We start from the raw sequence: 14,968 nt of genomic DNA, 5'->3' as shown, positions 1-14,968 counted from the left end.
CAGTCACACCGCGAAGCAGCTGATAGAGCAAACTTCAAAACCAATTACGGCACACACAGAGAAGCTGGCTGGCCAGAAAAAGCAGCACAAGTTAAGAGGTATGCTCAGTATCTTACAGAACAGACCCAAGCAAAAGCATACATACCTTCTAAGACCCATGATAAGGCAATGCTATTAAATCAGCCCTTTCAAAACCCAGATGCTGCAGGTCATCCTTTTGGAGTAATTTTCAGTCCACAAAGGTGATGCTAAAATCACAGAGAATTTTCTGTTTGGACACAACAGGTTACCTTTAGAGGCACAGCCAGAACTAGCATCAACTCATAAATTTAGGAGTGATCTGAAAGGGTAGCAGAAATGCTAAATTAAGCACACTTTCAACTTTCCAGATCTTTGCTTTCAGAGCTTAACCCTGGAAGTCTTCATTAGACATGAAACTTTCCATATGGAGCCACTGTGGAAAGACAATTGAAGAGTTTTCCATTGCTACCTGCTTTTATCAGGCAAGAGATAACTAATCTTTCCCTGGCAATTTCCCTGCATTGTTAGCTTGCTTCGAATCCCTTACATTGTCTAATTGCCTCTTTTGTTATGTGAATCTCCAGCCATGCACAATAGTGAACCCTGGCTGGTTACACACTGAGGCAGGTGCTTTAGTGGCTGCAGGGCTCACGTTATTAGGCACACACAGAGCTATTAATCATTTCAGTTTACTCTGAGGCACAAACCTGAATTAAGTCAGGCCACTTTCCTAAGCAAAACAATAGCTTAATTGTAATAGGTAAAGCAAAAGAATTTTGAGAGGTAGAGTTTCAGAAACCAGAGCAACTCCCCCCACCCCACCCCCAAATAATTAGGCAAGACAAGAAAATACACTGTAATTCAAGATTTAGGAGGTTTAATAGTTTGTTTTCAACAAGGGAAGAAAATTATTTTTAAGCTAATCTTATTGCCTCACACAGCCTATTTCCTTCAGATGCTGGATTCTTCAATATGGGAAAAATTTTCAGTACTCTCACATTCTGTCATCTGTAGCACTGCAATCATCCCATGATATGAATGGTGGTTTTTTTTCACACAATGTGGATATTTAAACAGAGCGTGTATTTTCAAAAGAGTCTATGAAACTAAGCATAAGCTCAATTTCCAAAATATTTTTAGATGTTGATTTTTAAGTAACTTATACAACAAAAGGGAAAAAAATAATTTTGTCAGAAACAATACAAGAAGGCCTGTTTAAAATCCTGTTAGATGCTTACAGATGCTTATCTGTTGCTTAAGGTACCCACATACACTTAAAAATTTGGCTGCAACACATATATCCTTAGAGAATCTAATGTATTTGGCACCCAGGGATTTTGGAAATGGGATCTAGACTTTTGAAAACATTAGCAAGTAGTAGTATCATAATCTGTCTCACACGTGAAATGTTAAAATTGCCTCAACCCTTTCGGTTCATCATCAGACAGAATATGAGACTTACTGGGAGAACCAAAGTGCTTCCCCACAGAAACAGACTTTATACATTTATAAGGTACCTCTGGAATTCTAAAGCTGGCTCTGCCTTCACAAGAAAACACTGCATGGAAATCCATCCCTCCATCCAGAACTAAATTTTAGAAATCTTGCTAGAAAGATTAGCATCCTTCTCAAATTTGTACTGCTATATTAAGTAGATGAACAAGAAAAGATTTGTATGAAATACTGCTTTCTAGAACACACTAAAGCAGGAAACTGCATTAACTGTTAAGACTTGCCTTGCAGCTGCTGCAAATAGCTAGCCCATAGCAAGGAGTAATATAAATGTCAGCAATATAGTTCATAATTAATTCGTAAAAGGTCTCTTATTTAATGAGATATCCCAAAATGGAAGAGACACTGCATTTTCTCCCATATGAAACTCTAAAGGATCACTGGAGACATCTAGAACATGGATTACAATATAGCACATCTCCTATGCCAGTAGAGTCCCACAACCTAGCTTAGGGTGACGTTCACCTAGCAATAACCATGTTTAATGTGGGCATATTGTATTGTATGTAACATATTGTATCTAAATGTGAGTTGCTCCATTTTCTGCACCCCCATCAGCTGTGTGCTCCCACCACATCCCTCAGTCACACAAAGGCAGGCAGTATGTCAGTTCAGCTTTTATTCAACCCCAAATGAGCACTGAATGAAAATAACTAAATATGATGAGTGGTTTGTGATGAGTTTAGCAGCTGAGCAGAAGATCCACCTAGTCCTATGGCTGCACAATCTGATGCAAGGGTGACGCTGGTGGCTGGTAGGTCACACAAAAAGCATCCTAAAAATAAGCCCTCAGCCGAGATATTTGCAAAAAACCCAATATGTTACAGCAGGTTGAGTCTCAATTTGCTGCTGTGGCTTACCCAGCACCAAGGGCACTTGGTGAACTTGCAGTATCGACTTTGTCTTGCTATAGTCTGTACCTGCAGCACATGGAAGGATTCCCCAGGGACCTACCCATCACAGCAGGCTAGGAGCGGAGCAAGGGCTGGGGTGCTGCTCCAGCCCTTTGAGCTCCCACAGGGCAGGAGAGCAGCAGGCTGGATCCCTTCAGATGGCAGCTAATGACCATCTGCAGGGCAGGGCTCAGCACACTTCTATCTTGGAGATGAAAAATACACCTTTGCAGCCTTATGGTAATCTTGGTAAGGCTGAGCACCCGAGACCCAGGCTTGCTGTATGTGCCAGCTGGGGTCTCCTCCTGCTTGCCTGTCTCCCACACTCATTCTATCTTGATCCTCTGAAGCAGAAAAAGGATCTAGAAGAGCTTGTGGAAAACTTTACACACAGCAGCACTCGAAAAAGAGATAAGAAGAAGGTGCTGGTGAATACTGTAATGGCATAATCTGCTTCAGTGGGAGATTCTCATCTGGCTGATGTATTTCATTTCTGACACATTACTGAAAGGACAGTGCAGAAACAGAGCTTTAAAAAAAAAAAAAGGAGGGACAAGATTTGCCAGGGAATTTGGTACCAACACACATTCTAGGTAGACTTTATGAAGTGTGAAATGATGGCCTAGAGCTGGTCCTAGGAAAGTCAGCTGTAAAATTCCATATACATTAATAGAAGAAGCAGAGTAAACCCAGTATTGACTACTTTTGAAGAGCCTGACTCTTAACAGTAAGAGTATTTATTTTCTAAATGTCATGCTATGTATAAATAAGGACACCAACAACTCCTGCTCAAACTCCAATTAGAAGAGAAGCATTTTGATTTGTTTTAATGGAGCCCTACTGAAGCTACTGCTCTAAAATATTATTAATACGACATCTGACTACGTCTGCATAATACATGTACTTGTATATAAATGCAATAGCAGAAGCTATCTGGAAGGAAAAACAACAACCTTGATTGTCTAGCGTTTCAGCACATAAAGAGGTGGACAAATGACTGTGGTCGGGATGAAGTCATTCTCACTGTATAGCATCAGGCAACCGGCTGAGTGAAAAGCTGCCTGAGGTTCAGCAAAGTCAGCCTGGTGACATGTAGAGCAGATGCTGAAAGTCTGGCAGCTGGAAATGTTGGAAGCACTTCTCATCGGGAGGTGGCAGGAAGCTTATGTCAGCTGGAAAAGAGCCTGGATGCTTATTGCTAGGGCAGCGGAAAGGGTTTTGACAGGTAAAAGTGTTAGTGAACAACAACTAGAGATAAGAGTGCAGATCCCTGGGAAGGCAGAGGAGGGCTGGTTCTTCAAGTTTGTCTTTAGAAACAGGGATACAACAGGTCACAGCAAACCCCCAGTTTGGGGCAGGGGCTTGCATTGTCCTCAAATCATCTGCTTAACTCCAGAAGATAATTGTTAGTTTGACATTTCATGCTCATTCTCAGTGTTATGGTACAAATGCTACAGCTAGCAGGGAGGTTGCAGATGGGGAAGAAAGCAAGGGGTGGGGAGAAGAAAATACTCATCTTTAGGAAGAGTTAGATTTGCTAGACTCAACCCTGAGAACCTGAATGACCAAAGTTTGCATACACTTAAGTCTGCACCTGACAAAGCACCTTCTTTTTGTATTTTACTCTCCTCTGGAGGCATTCAGAGTAAAGCAACAAAGACATAGCAGATGTGTCTTTGAGTAAATCTTATTTGGTCCTAAAAAAATAGAGGTGAGAAAAAGCCCCAAATGTTCTTAATTGAGTCAATAAAATATATGTATGTTAAAGAACGGGGGAAAAAACTGAGGACTATGAAAAAATGCAGTCTTCAGAAAGACTGAAATATAAGACCTTGTTAGTGGCTGTTTTTACTCCAGATCCAGTAAAAACACTAGAAACCAACAAAAAAATAGAAAGTCTTTTGCAAGTTTTTTTTCAACACGTTTCCCCAAATGTACAATACTGCGCTGAGATTTTTCCAGAGCAAGAGCCTCTCCAAAAAGTGTTATAAAAGTTACAGTATTGATAGCAATTTCAGATAACTGGAAAACCCAAGGTCTATGTCAATTTTCACACTATGAGAAGTTCCTTTAACCAAGTGCAGCTGGCTGAACTTTTTTTTCATTAAATGGTTTATTGGTTTGGATGACTCAAGTAAATTGGGGAAATTCACCTAGTGCTGTTTCTTTTTCGTTTCCAAGGTTGGAAGTGGACATTTCTGAAATTAAATATTCCATTTTGGGTAGCAGACTTGCACAATCACTGGCAGTATCTGTACTCACTTATGCACACTCAAATAGATACGTGAGATAAGATGGTAAACACTTGTCTAGGCTATGGGAGAGCCAGCTTTAAATCTGTCCTTTCATCCCCTCTGTGCTCCATGCCCCAGTTCGGATCAAGAACTCAACCAGTAATCAGAGAGTTTGGTAGCTACACATATGAATGGGGAGTATGCTGGGTGTTTCACTCTCGACTTTTGCTACTGAAGTTTTTCCAAATTGTATAAAATTATATAATAAATTAGATAGAGAAAATAAGCTTATGGCCTGATGACTAGGTTACTCACTTTGCACAGCAGTGGGAGAACATGAAGTAGAGAGGTCAGAGCCCACCTCTGATCCTCAGCCTCTCTCTTGCCCCTGTAGATGTGTGTCATGGCCTCACGTCAGACTTGTAAACAGAGAAAACTCAATGCAAGAAACCTGACCCACGAGTCCCGATTTTGCTTGCTTGATCTGTTGGGGTTAAGTTTTAGTCTAGGCAACCTAGGAAAGAAACAGAGCTCCATTCCAGAATACTTCATTTCCAGTGTTAAGGCTTTCATCTGAGTGTTAGGTGAACCTTTACTAAAAGCTTGAAGCAGTTTGGAGTCTTGAATTTAAGTTGTTAACATCCCAGGTAAATTGCCCTACTCACTCAACCAGTAGATAAAACAGGAGAGCTGGGACTACTTCCCTCTCATGTTTATGGTCCAATCCTTTGCTTTTATTAAACATACCTGAAAACCAAATGAAACAGTTTTCCAGGTGTTAAAAAAAGTTTCTATAACCCCAAATCAATCCTTGTTGCTGTGCTGACAATTCTAAAGAAATGAAGTTTCCATTCAGTTCATAACATATTTTTTTCAGTTCAGCTGCCAAAATGCTTTAAACCCAGCAACTCTTTGCACAGCCCTATAAATTAGGTTTACTAAAGGAAACAATTAGCAAGCTTGTAGCCTACAGGAATTCCAACTGGTGCTGCTACAGTGTATTGTTTAAGTAATTAGAAAATTATTCCAACTATTTTAAGTATTTGCAACACAAATGTGGAGCACATAGATGCTGTCCTATTAATAATGGGAGCTATAAAAAGATTGAAAAGCTAGTCTGCAGAGGAGGTCACATGCTTATTAGTCTAACCAGTATATGCTTTCCATTGTCACCGAAAAGCAACATTAAAATAAAATAGGACCATACAGGGAAATGTGCTCCTGCACTGCTAAATTTGTGAGAAATTAAGACACAGATGTGTCATTTATTCCATTCAAGCTTAAAAAGATGAGCATCTGGTTGAAGACATGAATATAGTAATCAGTGAAGTTAAGGTGTACCACCAGACTAGAATTCTCTATGAAATACTGAGCAGAACTATAAAATCAGCAGCAAGATGTCATGAAACCAAAATGAGTTTCCAAATGAGTGTCGATTTGCAAATGGAATAGCGTCAGTCATAAATGTTGATCTTGTGAAAACTAATTTAATGGGAAAACTGAGCAGAGATGCTCAAACCACATTTTAATACACTCTACAATTCTGAAATGCAATTAATCTGCTTAAGACAGTAATACTTCCAAGTAATGATTTGCAGCCTTAAAAAAATCTGCACCTCAGATTTAGCTATTAAGCTTTAGAGATGGGCTAGCAGCCAGATGTTTATAAACTCTTTTCAGGTTACAATTTAGTTACGGTTACAGGGTTAGACAATGTACTCTCATTTAGCTCTTCAACTGACTAGCTTAACCATTATTTGACACTACACTCGTCATATGCACCCTGCTGCCTGCTACTGTCCGATGCCAAGTCATCTATTTCCTCGCTACTGCTAGGCTGAGGCTGCCCCATTCATCCCCGAGACAGCCTTCTTTCAGAGGAGCATTACAGGCTCAACAGACCTCTTTGTTGGAGCTCTCTTTACACCACCATTTTTTTTCACTCAGATTGTGAAAGGAAACAACAGGAGATGGAGAGAAGACGGACTGCTAACACAGTGGACCAGAAGTCATCAACCTCGGTTCTTTGAAGTGATATGCACAGTAAACACGGAAACTATACCAATATATGTGTATATAAAAATATGTGGAATAACGTGGTGGTCTAAGTGCAGTTCCCAATAGACACGTGGACCTATATCTACAAAAAGTCAGCGTCATAATCATCAATAACTGGCAACCTTCCCTGTTATTTACAAAGAGCTGCAGTGTAATTATTCACCCAGCTCCCATTGATTATAATGGGATTTGGCTGGATAAATCCCCATGTAACTCTTTGAAAATTTGGGAGCTTTCGGGCAGTTGCTGCTCAGAGGTGCAAAACTGAACACACATTCAGATGGAATGTGCTCCCTTCCGAATACAGCTAAAATGCAGCAGCAAGTATTGTGAACCTCTGACTTGATTGCTACGGTCTCAAAAGCTGTTGTGAGCTAGAAACGCACCTCCCTGCAGCAGGACAGCACAATGGCCGTGTGCCTCCTACACACAGGACTGCTGGAGCACATGCTGAACTTTGAAGACGTGTTTAATACCCTTTGACATCAGCAAGACTAAAGCGCACACACGACCGCTTCATGGCACAGATTTCAGCATGTGACCCAGGACATAAGGCATCTGGCAGCAGTCCAGAGGCCTTGCAGCGGCTTCAGTTGTCAGTAAAACCTGGGGAAGCTGCTTTGCATACACACCATGCTGCTCAGCAGCTGCCTGCCCAGTACGCCATGGGCTGGCGTGCTCCTTGCCCACACCACAAAGGCTTCCACAGCTACATCGCTTCACTCCTGTGATTCACCCTGTTGACTTCAGTGGGAGCAACACTCTGCATTTCAGCGAGCAGCAGGACCAAGGCCTTACATGGTGGGGTGAAAGACACAGTATGCTCAACCACAAGCTGAGCAGGCATAAAGGACTCGAGTTCAGTGAACTCTGCACCGTTCAGAGAGATGTCCTACACCAGAGACACATGTACCCTTGCTGGAGCTGCTATCACTCATTTCTTTGCTATACTCTGACTGGAATATACCTGTTATCCCCCAGCCATGCTACCTTTTTTGCTTAGTGCAGCACCCTATCACCCAGCTTCAGATTTCTCTCCAGCTCCCAGCTATCCTACTCTGTTCTGAGCTTCCCTGAAAGACAGCTCCACATTACTTCAGTTGCCAGACTGTAAGTTTACAAGCACACAGCACCTCACTGCTGCTGTCCGTTCTGTCTGTCGGTCTTTCCAGCACCCTCCCACTCTCCACCACTGTCTGCTAAAGCCGGGATGCCTTTGACAACATAAACACTTCTGGAGGCAAAAGTAATGTTGTTTCCCTATGATAATTATTTCCCATTTCTACGGAGGGACAGATGCCAGATAGTGCTGTTGTGTAGGATAGGTCTACACATGTTGCCTTTACCATGAATCCAGCACCAGTCTTTCAAAACATTTTATTAGTGCCCATATTCTGGGGTCCAGGGATGACAAAGGTCTCACTGCCTTCATTTTATGAAATGTGCATTTTTAGACTTCCTTTTTCAGGGGGGAAAAAAAAAAAGGATAACTAAAAAACTAAAAATTACTGGAAAGAACTGTCCTGTTATTGTGGAAAATTTTCTGTTCCTAAACCAGTCACATCATGGGGGGAACAAGGGGATTGGCTCTTGAATTTTCATTACTTGAAGCAAAAAGGTTTGCTTCACTAACTTCTGCAGATATGAGGAGAAACACATTTTCATGTCCTGCTTTACGGCAGATTAACTTACTATTTTTCCCTTGTCTGGTGTGCTTTGCTGCTTTTTAAGAGCACTTCCTTCGCAAAATAAAAATGTTCTTCTTTTATCTGACAATATCCAGAGGCTGGACATAAAATAGACAATGCACAGAGCACAGTGTGTGCATGCATGTTTCAGTGCATAGAAATTTGCACTTTTAATTTTAACTAGTGCAAATGACAATTAAAAGCAATAGCCTTTCAACTTTTGCAAGAAGAGGTCCCATTTTTGCATTTTACAGGGTAGTTAGAAAAACAAAAATTTATTGCCTGTATAGGGAAACAATTTTCAGTGATTTAAGCCTATAGTGAAACCAGCTGATGTCTGTCTTGCTTTATCCATATTGCTTTATTCTTTGATCATAAATGTATCCAATTAATATTTTTATGTTACTTTAGTCCCTTGGTAAATTGTGTGCATCATGAGATAAAAAAAGTTATTACTATTTTTTTATCAGGTTTTCCTTTCCACTACAATATTGTATTGTAGTTATCACATTGAGAATTTGCCAGAATTATCTGAGACCTGCTCTGGAGCTTCAGCAGTTCTGACATTCCCACAAAAGTTCCAAGAAGAAAAAAAATCCATTATTTCTGGCTTCCCAGGAGTCCCAGAACTCAGCCTAGTCAGCCAGAAAGAGTTGTTCTCTTGTAAGGCCAAAGCAAGCCTTTGAAGCATATCAGGTTTATGAAAACATAGGCAAATCCAGTAAAGCAGTCTTTAGGGGGGAGCTCAAAGAATCAAATTTAAAGCGTTTGTTGTGTTCTGCTGAATTGTGGGGTAAAGCTAACAACTGACAGGGCTGCCTGGTCGTCAAGAGATTGAGATGGAAAAACAAGGCCCCAGATGTTAATTGCACGTGTAATTTACATTGCTATGATTTGGCTTACACTTTCATTGACAGCTCCTTGCCTTTGATTAGAATTCTGCCAAGTGCTCTGAGGCTCTTGTTTGATAAGTGTTGTAAAGGTACAGTACGCATGTACTGAACATGGGCACTGTTGGTTTATGCAGAAACATTCCTCTATCACCTAGTTTCGTTTTGGCTGCATAGTCCTACTTAGTAAAGCACTGATGAAAGAAAGGGAAAATGTAGGGTAACAATATATACAATGTTTCCCTTGAATATTTCTGCTTTGTGGAAGGTAAATGCTCTTTAGCCTTCAAATTGTCCAAAAAAACCCCACCCCCACCCCCCCCCCAAAAAAAAAAAAAAAAAAAAAAAAAGAGATCCTGCTGTTGCATTTTAAAGAGCACTTAGAAATACAAACCCACTACTTTTACAACAGGAAAACATTTAGTGATTTAAACTTAACTATGAAAGGTTTGATGCATATTCTGGGTTAAATGGCCAATACAGAAGCTATACAACAAAACTGTGTAACATTATGACATGCAACCCACTGTATTAAAATATATACTTTTTTTTTTTTAAAAAAAAGATATATCTACTTGTAGGGAAATAGCTAGGAAAGGTACCACTACCTTTTCTAGATAAGGCCCTTCCCACCAGTGGCTGATATTAATTAATTATATTACTGTAGCATTTGTTCATGCACATACTAGGGGCTGCACACAGCCCTGCCACACAGGGAGAACTCTGTGGCAAAGACAGCACAGGTCTTGCTGGCAGGAGGCTCCAGCTGGGGAGTTGGCCAGCTAGCTGGGAGTGATTTGTGAAGCAGCCATACCTGAGCAGCACTTAGCTGCAAATCCAAGCCCCAAGCTGCTCCATACTGGTGCTGAGCCAGGCAGCCCTTGGGTTACTGCAGGGGGTGTCACACAAGGAGGATCAGCCCCTGCTTCCCCTCATGGCGGGACTGGTGTCTGCTAGGAGTGAACAGTTATTGACTAACTACTGGTATTTCTCCCCTGTAAAACAGAGACACACTAAAATCCTCCCCCTGCGCCACACTAAAAGCAAATGACCAGGCTGGATGGGGTTTTGAGCAACCTGGCCTAGTGGAAGGTGTCCCTGCCCATGGCAGAAGGGGTGGAACTAGATGATCTTTAAGGTCCCTCCCCACCCAAACCATTCTGTGATTCTATGTACAAACCCTTGGCAACCTTGCCAGTCATGGGTGGCTGTCCCTTCAGGATCCTCAATAACAGACTCAGAAAGGGCCAGACTGCAAACCAACTCCATTTTGGCATCTCATGCATCAGATAATAAAACTAAGTAATTATCTGGCAACAACGAACAATGGTGGAGTTCGATGTGCTGCTCTCTTGGGAGGCTTTGAGCAGGCAGCTCAAGGGATCTCTAACAGGTCACTTCCCCACAGGAGCTCGTCAGGCACACGAAGAAAACACAACAGAGAGAATAGTAAAGGCACATATGTCCTCTTTAGTGTTGAAAATGGGTAGCAGAGGTGGGAGACACCAATGGCGGTGGCCTGGGCTGCACTTGCACAGCCGAGTGCTGGGGTGGACAGAGCATGGTGCTACCTTGTCCACTCGAGACCAGCCTGCAGCAGTGCTGTTGCCCAGTTCCCTGCTGGTGACAGCGATGCCAGTAAACCTCAGAGCAAGAAAAACCCAGCCATTTGGTATAACGCTCCCATGACTCCGACTGGTGGATCAGGGACGGGCGGGTAAAGCCGAGCCCTGGCACCACCTGCCCCAGCACTGGCGTCTGGAGGCTCTGCGTGCCCTGCACTGGGCTGTCACCAAATGGCTGCCTGCCAGGGCCACGTGCTGCTGAGGGGCCGTGGGCTTGGGAGGGCACCTGGTGGCGGCGCCTTCCTTCCCACCTGTGGCTGGAGGCATGGCTACCACCACGGTGCTGGTCCTGGAGGCTCAGCGGTGGGGCCAGAGGGAGAAGGAGAAGGGAAGATGGTGCCTGGAGAGGGTCTGGTGGCATCAGGAGGTGAGGGGTGGCTGCCGTGAGGGGTGTCTGGCTGCAGCTGTGTGTGTGTCTGTGTGTGTACAGGCATGCGTGTGTGTGCATGTACAGGTGCGTGTGTAAGAGGTGCTGTTGGCACTTTCAGCCCCGTCGGCCCATGGGCTGTGAGGGAGCACAGGCCTTGGGGGAGGCCAGGCACTCCCCAGGCCTCCACCGGAGGGGCAGAGAGAAACGTGCACCTCGACACCTAAACCCAGTGCTCCTGTCCCAGGACACACGGGCATCCCTGCTTCTCAGCTCGCCGACTTGGCATCACCCACCCCCCGGCCCAGCTCGGCGGGGCTGGGACCCCTCCACCAGCTCTCCAGGAAGCAAGGCTGTCAGGCCTCTGTTTTCCCCTACACCTTGCTTCCCCCTTAGCAAACGGAACCATCAAGAGGCTTTCAACATTTTCCTGCACTCATACGGCTTTTGCAGGATTTTATGACAGCTGACACGGGGTGTGACGATAGCTCTCTGTACAACTCTATGCATTAATCATAGTTACTCTTCGTTAGGAGATACTTCGTAGTAGTATCAAAAAGCCCAGGCACAATGTTTGGGTGCTTAGTGGCTAAAGCACACATAAGAACACACAGACCTTCCCCCAGTGACCTTGTGAACTAATTTAAAACAAGACGCAATAAACACTGGAAAATCAGTACAACACCGAAATAAAGATGACATCAATGATAATGAGCAATGCAGGCATATTTGGAAAACCAACATTTTGAAGACTAAAAAACTCCCAAAACTCAGTCATCCAGCTGAGGAAGTTAAAGCACACATCAGTGCATCTGCTTGTCTGCTCTGAAGTTTTTAATTTCACCCCAGTGTAAATAAACTGGGATTCACCTGGACTGTGACAAGAAAATAGCTCTTCTACTCAAATAAAAGCCATTCTGCCCATTCTTTTAAGCCAGTAGTGTTTTCTTGTCCTGTTGGTCCAGTTTTAGGTGGATAATGTTAGTTTCCACCTCATTAGCAAGTACTTCTTACTCAGAAGCCAAAATAGAGGCCTGACTGCACAAATGACATCTAGACTTTATCCCTGCCTGCTGCTGCTGAGGGACGCTGTGTTTAGGAAAGGGTTTAGTGTTTACAGCAAATACTTTTTTGCCAGGTCACAGTTTGCCACTACTGAGGACAAGGTCATGCCTGTGGCCTATGTCACTGATCATCCATTACACACTGATGTTGCAGTCCCTAGCTGCATCCAAAACCTTTAATTGCCCTTTCCTGGGACGGGGCAGGGAGCAAATAGAACTTGTGGATACCTTAGTCTGGCTGCACATTAAACCAGAGCTTCGCTGTCCTCTTTCCCACTGCCAGCACCCACAACACTCTCCTTTGCTCCCATGCCACGCAGCAGCCCCCAGTGCTCTCCCCTACACTGCTTAGCCAGCCTTCATGGCCAGGGTTGCTCAGGGTTACTACATCCACTGCTACACACAGAGCACTGCGTTGCTGTGTAGAATTCGCCTCTACACATTGTATTTCTCTGTGGCCACTGTCAATATACTCCACCATGCTTCCTTGTATACACTACTTCTGCTCTTCATTCTCCCAACCCCTCACCACGAACTGCAGCACCCAGGTAGCAGCATCTCATGGTACTTTCCTCAAACCCTCCTGTCCAGTTCACTGCCCTACAGACAAGGCCCACCTGCTGCTCTGGTCTTTGCCTTGCACAGCACACTCACCTAGCACAGGGCAGCCTTCATCACCAAGCCATTGCCACCACCACAGAGGAGGAGGAGAACAGTCGGAGGTTAAAAAGGGAAGTCTGGAGATGCAAAGATTCATTTCACTGTTAAAAACACTCCATGAACTGTTATTTTAAATGGTTTGGATTTTTAACTACTGCCACATCCAAATGCTGGCACAGATAGGCTGATACCTGAAGAAAAAGTGTCATTATCAGTATGGGTTGGGGGAAACAAAAAATTAGTATTTTGTACAAGTTCTTCACTTTAATAAGTTGGAAATGAGTATACTAATATAATATGATGAAATACTAGCAAATGGTCTGCTGCCTTGGAAATAAAACTAATTTTATTTTTAAGGCCCAGTAGCCTACCTCTTAACTAGCTCCTAGCTTGCTACAGAGTCAAAATGTTATTGTGTACAGTACTGAGAAAAGTGGGATCTAAACTATCTCAAGCTTATTTCCAGTTTTATTGAATAGTAACAACAGGAATCAGGTTCAATTAGCAAGATATGAATGCGTTTTCAGAATCTGCAAGTTGTCTGCTACTTGCTAGCTGGTAAACAAATAAATAATGCAGTGTGAATTGAAACATCTCTGCTTTGAGCTGTATAGTGTAATTGTTGCAATTTGATTTGCCTGTGATGAGACTACAGTTTGCAGATGTGTAGTCCAGTACTTTTGTAAAAGTACATTAACATACATATGAGCTGCAAAAGCAAGTCTTTGTTTTATGGTATTTGCTGACTAAGACCGCACTGTCAATGCCTTCGCTTGACTCTGCAAAAGTATAGTGAAGAATTTTTTTCTTCTCTTTCTTCTTTTTCTTCTCTTTCCTCCAAAGAGATCATGAGTCACTTGTCTCATACTTTTTCTGGCAGAAACAGCAAAAGAGACCGAGGAAGCAGAGAGTAGCAGCTGGACATCTAGATAGTTTTGGTTTCTGCTAGGTGCAGCTGTATCTTAAATTCTTCTAGAAGTATATGTCTTTTTCCAAGTGAATGGTGACTTGCATTCCCTGTTTCTCCCTTAGACAAGTACAAGGTGCCACACAGTAACTTAAGGCAGATGGTAAAACTAGCATCTCCCTCAGTACTTAGCAAAACGCCAGGACTCATTACCCATAGGGCTAAGATGTACTTGGCAAAAAAAACAACATAAAGTGTCACCTTGACACTTGAAGTTATATTAACAACAACAACCACTACCACCAAACATGGATATTTCGACTGAAAAACAGCAAACTTTCATAAAAATCAGAAAAAAATATTTTCTTGAGTTTCAGAATTTTTAGACTTATTTACACAATTGCAAGATTTGGAAGGAAAAACAAGAGCTAAACACCATCTTTGATAATGACCTTTTCTGGCAGAACCCAGTTTGGAACCAGAAGTGCTACTTTTAAACTTCATCAAATACTCTCAGACTCCCCTTTTCAGCCTTTTCTTGTGTGAACTTTACCGCATGCTTTATGGTGGACTTGTACAGCTGCCTAATTAGAGTAGCCAAAAGATCAGACCTAGACCTTTTTGATGAAGCCTAGGAGACATTTCGTTTAAACATCAGCTTGCTAATTTTGTTGCAGTAATTCTGTCCTCATGTATTGAAGAGGAGGATTTGCTGCCATGGGAGGCCCATGGGGGCAGTGAAATATCCATCCATGGAGATAATAACTCAGCCCTGAGCAACCTGAAGTCCTTCACTCTGTTTTGGACTGGAAGTTGGTCCAGATAACTGCCAAGGTCACTTTTGGCTGAAGTTATGCTATAACTGTAGGTCTCTGGAGTATGCCATCATCCCTGCTGGTCGGCTACCCTGAGAGGATTCATTAGCTGCACCCATCATACATCACAGTGATTGAAATTTCATGACCATCATCTTTGGGTTTCTGAGCAGCTTCCAGGCGAGAGGGCAGAAGGAACTCGCCAACATGTTCAGCAACTCACAGGACAGAAGG

Source organism: Falco naumanni, chromosome 1 (assembly GCF_017639655.2).
Source record: "Falco naumanni isolate bFalNau1 chromosome 1, bFalNau1.pat, whole genome shotgun sequence".
In the NCBI taxonomy this organism is placed as follows: Eukaryota; Metazoa; Chordata; class Aves; order Falconiformes; family Falconidae; genus Falco; species Falco naumanni.
The sequence above is the reverse complement of the archived record's forward strand: the minus strand, read 5'-3'. Positions refer to the sequence as shown.